Below are 12,139 nucleotides of genomic sequence, written 5' to 3' on the forward strand. Positions count from 1 at the left end.
TTACATATAATCCCTAGTCCGCCTTAAATACTTCAAGATATGCTTAACTTCTATCCAATGTTCCGATCCTGGGTTTGACTGATACTGCTCACTACTCCCACTGCATAGCAGATATATGGTCTAGTACACAACATGACATACATCAGACTTCCAACTGCAGATGCATAAGGAACTTTTCTCATTGCATCTTCCTCTTCAGGAGTCTGGGGAGACTGCTTATTTGAAAGATGAATTCCATGGCGAGACGGTAAACGTCCTTTCTTGGAATTTGTCTTTGAGAAACGTTCAAGCACTTTATCTATGTAAGCTGCTTGAGATAGAGCTAAGAGCTTGTCCTTTTCAATCCCTAATGATCTGAATACCTAGAACATAACTTGCTTCACCCAAATCCTTCATTTGGAATTGAGTGCTTAGCCAATTCTTCACATCTGATAATTTCTTAACATTGTTTCCAATGAGTAAGATATCATCTATATAAAGAACGATGAATACCACTATTTGATTTGCCTTCAGTTGGTAAACACAGGATTCATCAATATTTTGTTCAAAGTCATAGGTTTTGATTATTTCATTAAACCTAAGATTCCAGGAACGAGAAGCTTGCTTAAGTCCATAAATGGACCTATTCAACTTGCAAACGATTCCTTTTTGTCCAACTACTTTAAATCCTTCTGGTTGATCCATATAAATGACTTCGTCAAGCTTTCCATTAAGAAAAGTTGTCTTGACGTCCATTTGCCATATCTTATAGTCGAGAGTGGCTACTATGGATAGGAGGATGCGAATGGATTTGAGCATGGCTACCAGACTAAAAAATTTCTCATAGTCCACTCCTTCTCTTTGGGTATAACCTTTGCCACTAATCGAGCTTTATAAGTCTCAATATTTCCATCAAAAACTCATTTCTTCTTGTAGATCCACTTGCACCCAATGGCCCTAAAGTCACTAGGTGCTTCCACAAGATCCTAGATGGAATTTGAGTACATGGACTCCATTTCCTATTTCAGGCTTTGAGCCATAGGTCTTTTTCATGGCTAGTCATTGCCTATTTAAATCAATGGATGATTAAATGGAGTAACGCCCTGGATAACCAAGACCGTTACACTGTGTGTGTTGAAGTAGTGCAAGACTTGCTAATCAAGTCATTTAAATCATAATGTGTAACTAATGGCATAATAAGCTAGGTTTAAAATAATTTTGGTTATAAATGATTAAATTTCACTAAAATACATGTGTTGATACATGGGATCCCAAAACAAGGTTTAAATAACGTAAATATAAAATTCTTGTTAACAAATAAACAACCAAGCCACCCTAATGGAAAAATACATAGTTTAGGTTCCCGTTCCTGTACAAATCATCGACCGTGGTGGCCGAGCAGCTGACAATGTACACCTCGCCCCCAGAGCTCTCCAACCCATGGCCAACTTGCCTTACCAGCACCATGTAGCACCCGTGAGCCGAAGCCCAGCAAGAAAACATAATATCATAACATAACAGTATTAACAGCTAACAGTTCACAAAGCATAGTCCAATAACCACAAAGTACTATTCGGCTCCATCGAGCCATAAATTCACTCAAGGCAACACACTGATCAATAACCATTAATCCAGCTCCAGATACTCATTAAGTCACAGACAATAATCCACAATAAACACATATCAAGCAATAACTAGGGTTAATGCCCGCAGGCCGCACCCCCTGTTTAACTCACTTCCTTTGGCTCGCTTAGGCCAACTCCAGTGACATGCCCACTGACTCCGGCCAGCTTAACCGAGCTCAGTGATTAATAAGCTATCCTCGGATACCAGTGTCCGAGCCGCGCCATATGCGCAAGTGTGGATTTCGGCACCCTTAGGCCGTTACCACATGTCCTCGTGGCATAATACCACCTTATGACATTCATACGATTACAGGGAACTCTTAGTCCCAACATATTCACATGGTTTATTATGATCACATAACAATACATTCAAATATAGGGAACACTTAGTCCCATCCTATCCACATACACAGGTGCAGTTTTCTTACCTTGATTCCAAGTGCTTTAATTAGAAAGGACGACCCCCGAGCACGATCCATTCCCGAGCCCTAGCTTATTACCTAGTCACAACCAAGATAATGGATTCCATTAATATTCACATATAGGTTTTCGAGTACAAAACTAGCTTCCGGGAAAGCAAATCCCACCAAGCACGGTGGTGAAATCGATCCCGAGCACTTTAGGTATGATTCCCATGTTTTAAAACTCCAAATGTTCAAGTATACATCTAAGGGATGCGGCCCTTGAAGCCTAGCCGCGGCCCTGCACCAAAATAGAACCTAAGCCCTTCCTGGAAGAAGACACGCGCCGCGGCCCTTGCCTTGGGCATCACGGCGCTTGCCCCTGGCCGAGCCTCCCTGGCTCATCTTCAAGCTAGGGTCGCAGCGCTCTAGAACAGAGCCGCAATCCTTCCCTTCGAACCCAGAATTTCCCCCATTTCTAACATCCAAAACCTCATCCAAACCCATTATAAACAATCCCATTAACACAACTCAATTATCCCAACACTCTAGCATGCTTCCAATCAGTAAAACCCAGCAGAAATCTAGGCTAAAACCCCTCAACACCTCATTTTAATTTATGAAACTCTCACACCCAAGAACTTCAAAACCAATAAGAAAATCTCAGAAATTCAAACATTAAAACCTTAATTCCAAACTCACCTTTGTTGCAGGATCAATCCCCCAAATAAAACTGAGCTAACTCCCAAGCTCCAAGCCTCAATTCAACCCTTAAATGTCAAAATCCACAATCACTTCAAAACCCAGCATAATCACAGAATTTAACTACCATAAACACACTTATAGCTTACCTTGGTGTTGATTCTATTCCTTGGATGATTCTTGAACTAAGCCCCAAAGATCCAGCCTCAATTTCCAGAAATTCCCAGCTTGTTTCCCTTTAGATTTTATTGTTCCTTTGCCTTGTTTTTCCTTAAGAGAGAGAGAGAGAGTAGAGTATAGAGCTGAAAAGAGTCGGTTTATTTTCCTCTAAGGGTTTCCTTAAGTTTATCTTATCTGCTAAGTTAATTCCCAAGGCTCGGGGTGCCGGAACCGTCCTCGAGGCCAAAACAGTAAAATTCCCCAATATTCCCGCCTAGACTTTCTAACCTCAAATATATCTCCATATATTTATTTTCGTAACCCGGTAGTCTAAATAAACACCCGATACCTATAATATCCCTGACTTATCCAAAGTCAACTATTAAGTCCCCGTTGTGACTTTTCCCGCTACCTGCTCCCTAGGATCGCCTCGTGCCGACAGTTACAAATGCACACACCTGCACATGTATATATATTTATCACTCTACCCACATAATAATGTGGTCTCAACAATTTATTACACACATTCACATTTATGCCCTAACGGCCAAAATTACGATTAAGCCCTTACCAGCCAAACAGGGCCCGCATTACTTATCCAACCCATATTCATGCTTTCTACCATTAATTCTCTTAACCTCCAATTATGCCCTCCCGGCACACTAAGCAAGGCCCTTAAGCCTTATTAGTAATTTTGGGTCGTTACAATGGATCATCATCACTAGTGTCACCAACAACCATATTGGTTTCACCATCCAAACCATAGCGAATTGGGTTCCTAGAAACCCTCCCACTACGACGAGGCTCCGTGATTATTTGCTCAAGAATAGTGATACTTTTTTCATTTAAATGCGTCGGTTAGACATGAAGAGTGGGAATTTCATCATCAACTCGCGTTGATGGCGATGGAACATTGGTTGGAGTCAATTTTTTAACCATTTCCTCTAAGACTACTTTGCTGTGTGGTTTGAAGTTTTGGAGAGTCATTTTCTAGAAAAGTAGCATTCGTAGAAGTAAACACTTTCTTTTTTGAATGACTATAGAAAAGTCCACCTTGAGTACCTTTAGGATAGCCAACAAACATGCAAACTTCAGTTCACGGTTCTAGCTTTCCTTCCTTTTTCCTCCAGACGTGGGCGGGACACCCCCAGATTCTATAATGGCGTAAACTAGGTTCACGACCATTCCAGCGTTCTAAATGTGTTTTGGGGATTGATTTAGATGACACGACATTGAGAATGTCGTTCGCGGTTTCAATTGCATGTCCCCAGAACGAAGTTGGTAGAGTTGAGTAACTAATTTCTGACATAATTTCTCTTTTCTTCTCTAAATTACATAACTTTGTTAAACTATACAAAATTGACCTGGTCAACTTTGATAATACTAATTGATAATTAAATCAATTAATTGAGACTATCTAGATGATTTTATCCAAGGTACAATGGGTACCATGGCCCTATGAAATCAAGCTCCAACAAATTATCATAAATACTAACTTATTAATTCCTCGTGACTCCACGAAAGACTCGGAATTGCACTCTTGAATTCATAGAATGCTCTATAACAAATATAGATACGTTATTAATTATCCATTATTACAACCATAATTGTCACTCAATCCTCTATAGACGGTCTACAATGAGATGGGACTAAAATATCGTTTTACCATCATTGTGTTTTATCCTTAAAACACTTAGTTCCTTGTAAATGATATTTCAATAAACTAATTTAATTACTGAAATTAGATCTCTATCATTTAATACCATGAACCAAACTAAAAGGAAACCATCGTTTCACTTCTTCATCAGAAGCTATAGATGTTCATATCTATGATTAACACTCACATTCAATTATACTACCGAGTTCCCAAGATGTAAGTATGGGCTAGTCCGTAGGGTAAGCTATTAATGAACAGGTCAAAGAGCTCAAATAATAAATCAGTTAGAAATACTAATCACTCATAATTGAGATTGAATTGACTTATGGTCAACTATATGATATGACTAGAATAGATAATAACAGTATGTTTACTTATCTTATCAACTGTCAATATCAGTCCTGTCCGATGTAACAAATACATCTGATCTTATCTACTTTGCTAATGTTCTGGAAAGAACATAACACTGTAATGTGTAAGTAGATCATATTGTAGATTGGAAAGTCAGTGTAAATCCTGTGCACTCATTAATCTTAGAACTAACTTATTTTGAACATATAATCATATTTATATTCCACTGTGATTAATTAAGTCACTATAAATACGATTAACTATATGCTCAGGATTTAATAGAAGTTTATATTAAACAAATAATCATGAAAATAAAACATGTAAGCAAAGTGATTGACCAAGTAAAAAAAAATGATTTCTATTATTTTTTTTGATAGTAAAATAAGATAACAAAGAAATTATGCTTTAATTAGGGCATAAAACCCCAACAATATCTTCATCCTTGATCCTCAGTTGGTGATAACCAGATCAAAAATCAATCTTCGAGAACACCGTCTTTCCCTACAGTTGATCAAACAAGTCGTCGATCCTTGGTATAGCATAAACCAAATAGCATAGCACAAACAATACAGACAAACAAATTATTCATAAGGCAATTAACCAGGTATTTAGCATGTTGAATCAAGAGATGGGGACCCATCTGGGCGCCGCGGCCCCATGGGGCTGTGCCGTAGCACTAGGCTAAATTCAAGAAAGGGGAATATGAGCTTTTAGGGTTTTAGCTATGTAACGACCCCAAATTCAGTATTAAGGCTTAAGGGCCTGGAGTAGTGTGCCTGGAGGGCATGATGGGATTTGGTGTGTGTTTCTATTGAGTTTTATGCATGATTATCATTTAATGCACGTTATATGACTAATTGATTATTTGAGATGCATGACTATGTGAATTAGTATGCATGTAGACCTGATTGTCTTATAATGAGCATGATTGTAATCTGGCCATGATAGGGCATAACTGTGATAATTGTACTACGTGAATTGTGCCATGTGAGGTGGTGTTTTTATCAGGATGCACGCATCGAGATGGTCCTAGTGAGCCATTTAGTCTAAAGTCACAACGGGATGTTGTACCCGGCTCGGGAGAAGCCTAGGGGTACTTTGGGAATCTTATAAGTTGAGTTGAGAATGAGTGGTTAGTTATTGGTAATTGGGTAACCTGGGTAACCGTTTGTAACTGCTATGGGTAACAAGTTTTAAGATAGAAAGTGGTAGAATTGAAATGAAATTGTAAAGACTTAAGTGCCCTTGAAGGTTTAGCTAAGGAGGGATTATTAGTAAGGGGTAAATTGGTCTTTTGGCAAGACAAATAGGCAAGTTTCAGCTGGGTATATGGGGTATACGGTTTGGGCATTGGATCATTTAGTGTCTTGATAAAGTTAGAAGAGAAGGAAAAGAAGAGGAGAGAAAGGCTAGGGCAAGCAAGAAGAAGAAGAAGAAGAGAAGGAGAAGTGGGAGTCTAGGAGGAGATCAAGGACTTTGTGTGGATTCTTTATTTGAGGTAAGGGTTTTATACATATTTAAGTTGGGTTTTTGTTTTGAATTAAGGAATTTAAATGCCTAAGCTAAGCATGGTTGAGTTTTGGGTTAGTTGCTGAAATTTGAAATCAAAGGAGTGGATCTTGAGTGTGTTAATGTTTTGATTTGATTCTAGTGTTTATGGGGTGTTAGATTGTTCATATGAGGTTTGGATTGGAGTTTTGGGGTTTAGGTATTGGTTTGGGGTGATTTGGAGAGGTTAAAACTCGGGAAAAATGCAGGAAAAACCCAGAAAATCTGGGTTCGCGATGGAGCGCCGCGGCCCTGTTCTTGGGCGCCGCAGCGCGAGGAGGCTTCAGGATGGGGGCATGGGCTCTGGGCGCCGCGGCCCTTGATGGGTGTGCCGCGGCCCTAGGCCATTTTGGCAGCCCAAATGTTGGATTTTTAGGGGTTTTGCCCGGGGACACGGGGGATGGTTCCGATGCTTTGTTTTATGGATTTAGAGGTCCCGGGAGTGCGGGATTGGTCCCGGGAAGTGGTCTTGGGCTTGGTTGGTATTAAAAGTGTCTTTTGTGTGTTGTGACTAGGATTTCGGGAGGCTCGTACTAGTGGACCGTGCTCGTGATCGTGGTGCATCGGAAAGCACGGAATACAGGTAAGAAAACCGTAACACCTGAGAATAGGGCATAGGCCCACTGTGTGATTGCAGGGCGCAGCCCTAGATTGTGTTGTGTGCGAATGTGTAATCTTAGATAAATTATTGTATGTTTGAATGGTTATTTCTGAATGTGTTATATGTGTGATTGTAATGGAATGAACGGCTAAGGCCGAGAGCGGCGTAGGCCGGGTACGGCAGCGGGGCCGGAAGTAACGCTCAGCACATGGGATGCTATAGCGAGGGTGGGACCCAAGGGATACATGAGTTATCCTACGGTAATGACCGAGACCCCCAAGCTTTGGTAAGGCCTCTGGGGCGGCATGGCCGTGCTTGTTTAATTAATGATTTCCTATTTATCAGTGAATTATGCCAGTGATATTATCTGCATATGTTATGTGCTATTTGGGTTTTCTTGCTGGGCTTCGGCTCACGGGTGCTCCGTGTGGCAGGTAAAAGCAAGGAGTCAGTCAACCGGCCATGAGTATGGAGAGCGTGGGAGCAGCGCGTACATGTTCAGCCTGCCCGACTGCTTTGGTTGGGGGCATTTTGTAAATGGTTGTATTAACCCATTCTTTTGATAGTTATCCCGGTGTAAATCTATTTTTTGAGTTGTAAATATTTTGTAAACCTTATTTTGGGATCTCAGATGTTAGATACTTAACGTTTTCAATGGAACTAAACATTTTCAAAGAGTACAGCCTTAAATTCTGATTTATTCACACTTTTGGTTTTAGAAACCACTTAGAGTCAGTCAAAAGCACGATTTCTATTTTTAAACTCACTATGTAACGGCTCTAAGGTAGTAGGGCGTTACAAGCTACTCAGGGCGTTACAGCCGAGCTCAGTGATTATTTAGCTGACCTCAACTCTCAGTGGCCGAGCTGCGTCCTATGCGCAAATATCAATCCTGGCACTCTTAGGCCGTTTGTTTCATGCTCTCATGGCATATAATAATCAAACAACATTTGTATTAAATCCTAGGGAATCTCAGTCCCAACACATGCACACAAAGGGTGCATTTTTCTTACCTTTAAGTCTGAGTGGAGCGAACGAAATGATTCCGAGCACGATCCTTAGCCTCTAGCCTTGGCGATAAACCTAGCCACTAGGGCCAATGGGTATCTGTTAACTTCCAATCAAGATAAAATATCTAGACGACAGAAACTAGCCTCCGGGCCTTCAATTTCTACTAAACTGGGTAGTAGAAATTGTCCCGAGCGCCTAGGTTCGAACCCCCGAGCCTTGCCAATTCTAGAAACAATTCTAGGACTAAATTCCTCGGGCGAGTCGCGACTTGCCCCCAAGTCAGAGAGCAAGCACCCCAGCCAAAAGGGGAGGCAGGCCGCGACTTGGCCTAGTGAGTCGCGGTGCGCCCCCAAGTCAGAGGCATCCCCAGGCCAAAATGGCCACACGCGCTGCAGCGCCCCAAGCTAGGTCGCAACGCGCTGATGAGGACACCAAGACTCAAAATCCAAGTCAAGTTCCAGTTGATCCAAGCCAAGAGGGGAGGAATGATGAGGACACCAGTTTAGGAGCTTGATCAATATTTAGCTTCTTGTAATGAGTCTTTTTATTTTTAATCACGTTTTTTAGTCTTTGTTTATTTTGTGATAAGTCAAACACTTGACTTGTGTGAGTCCAAGAGTCTTTTTTGTCTTTAATTTTCGGTTTTAATTAGGAAGACAAAGGGTTGTCTTTATTTTTCGGTTTCATTAGGAAGACAAAAGGCTTGTCTTTAATATTTCGGTTTTTAGGAAGACAAATGGGCTTGTATTGATGTAATTTTCGGCTATATAAGGCCTTGAAAACATTTGGAAAAAATCAGATTATGTTGAATGAAATTGTGAGTTTATTTCTTCTTGAGTTCTTGAAGAAACTTTTGAACTTATCAAGGAGATTCCTTGTGGCGTTCATCCTGACTTATCAAACGGATTCCATCCCCATTTGTGGCGTCTTCCTCATACCAAGGTTCGTGCTTGGCTAAGCATTGGGTCGCGGTTCCATTCCAATCTCGTATGTTCTTGGTGGTTGTTCCATATTTGGTGTCGGGTTTCATCACAATGTTGGTGGGTTCGTATCACGCGCCCCCTTCGAACCCAAAAAATATGGGTTTTCCTCCTCCTTCTCAGCCAAGAACACCCAATTGAACCCAGAATTTTCCCTATCAATTCCCCTCCCCCCAATTTAACACTAAACCAGCCACAAATTCAAGACTTAATTACACATTTTTAATCATCTAAACCTTAGCTACAATATCAACATCACTATCCAAATCCTTCAACTCTTATCACCTCGCAAACTCAACCTAATTCATCACTCACTTCACACTCAAGAAATCAAAATTCTACCTAAACCAACCAAGCAAAACATAGAGATTAAATCAAGGTTCTTACCTCAAATTGTAGCCCAATGATAAGTATATTTTTGTATAAAGTTTACCTTTCTACTTATCAGATTTTGTGTTCATAAGTAGTGTGTTTGGGGATAGTTAGAATCGTTTTGTTAATTTGATTCATTTAATCTAAATTATTATTTTTAAGGATAATTGTATATTTTTGATGATTTTTGGTTGAATGATGATTTTGTAGGATTCTAACCATTGGAGTAAAGTGTTAAAGAGGAGAAAAATCGAGAAAAGAACAAAAGTACAGAAATCTGAGAGCTTGCCGCTACAGGGAAAAGTCCCTGCCGCTACGAGGGAAATCAGAAAGGTCCTTGCCGCTACAGAGAAAAGTTCCTGCCGCTACAAGAGAAACAGAGAGTCTCGTGCCGCGGCAAGGAAAGTTGCATACCGCGGCACGCAAAGCCCATATCGCATATCTGAAGCCTCGTGCCGCGGCAAGGAAATATGGCTGCCGCGGCACGCGTTAAAATTCAAATCCAAATTCGATTTTTCTTAATTTTTAGACGGAAAATAAAAGGGGGATTAGGTCATATTCGTGAGGAGAGATATATACACGATTTTAGAGAGAGGAACACAGGGAGAGCGGAGGAGAAGAAGGAGGATCGCAGTCAACCTTTTCAATAGTTTTCTTCTTCTCTAAACTCTTTTATTCGTTGATTCTGGTTATGTTTTTAATCATGATTGTTGGCTAAGTTTCTTTTAGGTTAAGGGTTATTCAAAACCCAGACATGAATGTTTGATTTGAGATGTGAATATTGTTCTTGATTTCCATAATGTTAAATTGCTTCTATTCTTTCTATGCCTATTGTATGAAATATTGTGATTCCTTGTTAGGGTGTACAACTAATTAGGGCTTGCATTATTTTACTGTCATCTTAGAATTTCTATTCACCTAATAGTTTAGGATTCTAAGTGTTTGTGATAAATTGCAATTGATGATGTGGTCAAAAACATTGTTGATTGTGATGAAGAATAGAACCTAGGTTAAATGAATTAAATGCTTCATTGATTTATTGCCTAGATTAACCTATCTCCACTGTTGTTAATGCTTTTCCCAAATTGAATGAATCGTATGCTTAATAGGTTTGTTGTTTGGTAAAAAGAATTGATTATTGAGCGCTTAGCCGTAATTGATTGTGATAGGGAGATTGGGATAATTGACTGCTTAAGCGTTATCTACAGGGTTAATAGTTTAATTGGGAATCGGAATAATATTCATGCATGATTGTCTGAGGTGGAGAATAATTCTTAACTGTCTTTAAAATCGTTGTTAATCTCTTCTTGCTATTAATTGTTTTTATAATTCTTGCTTTTACTTTTACTTTCCAAAACCCCTCTTTCCAATTTAACTTTGTTAAGCTTTTGTGAATAATAAACTGAATATAGTTCCCTTGGGTTCGACCTCTATTTGCCGTTATACTAAATAATTGGTTTTAGAGTAAATAAAATATTTGTTAAATTTGGTACGCAATACGACACGCATCACCCAACTTCCCAGCAGAATCTAGGGATGGCAAAATGGGGCGGCGGAGCGGGGCGGGGGGGGGGGGGGGGGGGGGGGGGGGGGGCGACCCGACGGGGCATCTTTGCCCAAGTAAAAACGGGGTGGAATTCGAGGCGGGGCCCCGCTATGAATTTAAACAGGGCAGGGCCGCCCCGCCTCAATTTTTTTTTTTTTTTATACTCTAATTTAATTCTCTCATGCTACTTATATACATAGTACGTAAAATTGACATTTTATATGTGGTTTAGAATATTTTTAATTCTATATAGACTAAAAAGAATTATAAATATTGAAAAATATGTTTTATATAATTCATCCTTATTCTTGTATTTATTTTGTAAATGTTAAAATAAAAAAACAAAATATAATATTTGATGGTGTAATTGATACCAAGTGTAAAATATAAATATTACAATAAAAAATAATATTTAGGCGTAGGGAAAATTCTAAAATTATAATTTAATGTTTCTTAAAAATAAAAAAAAAGGTTAAATGGGGCAAATGGGGAGGGGCAGACCCGCCCCGATTAAGCTGGGGCGGGGCGACCCGCCCCGCTCCAAGAAACTAATCGGGGCGGGGCGGGGCGGGGCGGAAGCGGGGCGGGGCAGACCCGCCCCATTTACATCCCTAGCAGAATCCTTGCACCAATTCAACTTATTTCCTTGAATTCTCCTCTATTTTCCAGCTCCAATTCCTAGCTTGATTCCTCTCCAATTCCTTCAAAAATCACAAGCCCAAAGTCTAGCTTATGCCCCTCTATTCCTTAGCTTCATATTTCATCAAGGGAGAGTGAGAGAGAGGAAGTACGTGAGAGATGAGAGAGAGAGAGAGAGAGAGCTGAGAGCTTTCCTTTAGCTTCTAGTTCTCTCTATTTTCCCAAGTCTGAATATATCACTTAACCCAAAAGACCATTTTGCCCTCCCACACAACACTTAATACTTTAATCCATCTAAGGGTATAATAGTCATTTGCTTCCAATTCCCGCTAATTCCTCAAGTGTTCCTAACATTTATCAATTAATCTCGTCCTCCAATTAACTTCCAATTATTTATCCAATGTCTAGTAAACCCCGATATATTTTCTAAATTCTTAAAAATACCCCCAGGCTCCCCCGAGTCGGGTCTAAATCCCCGCCGTGACTATTTCGCCAATCCACTCATTAGGACTGTCTCAAGCCATGTTCTGCAAATATATCCACATAATAATGTGGTATCAACAATTTA

Source organism: Humulus lupulus, chromosome 2, assembly GCF_963169125.1.
Source record: "Humulus lupulus chromosome 2, drHumLupu1.1, whole genome shotgun sequence".
In the NCBI taxonomy this organism is placed as follows: Eukaryota; Viridiplantae; Streptophyta; class Magnoliopsida; order Rosales; family Cannabaceae; genus Humulus; species Humulus lupulus.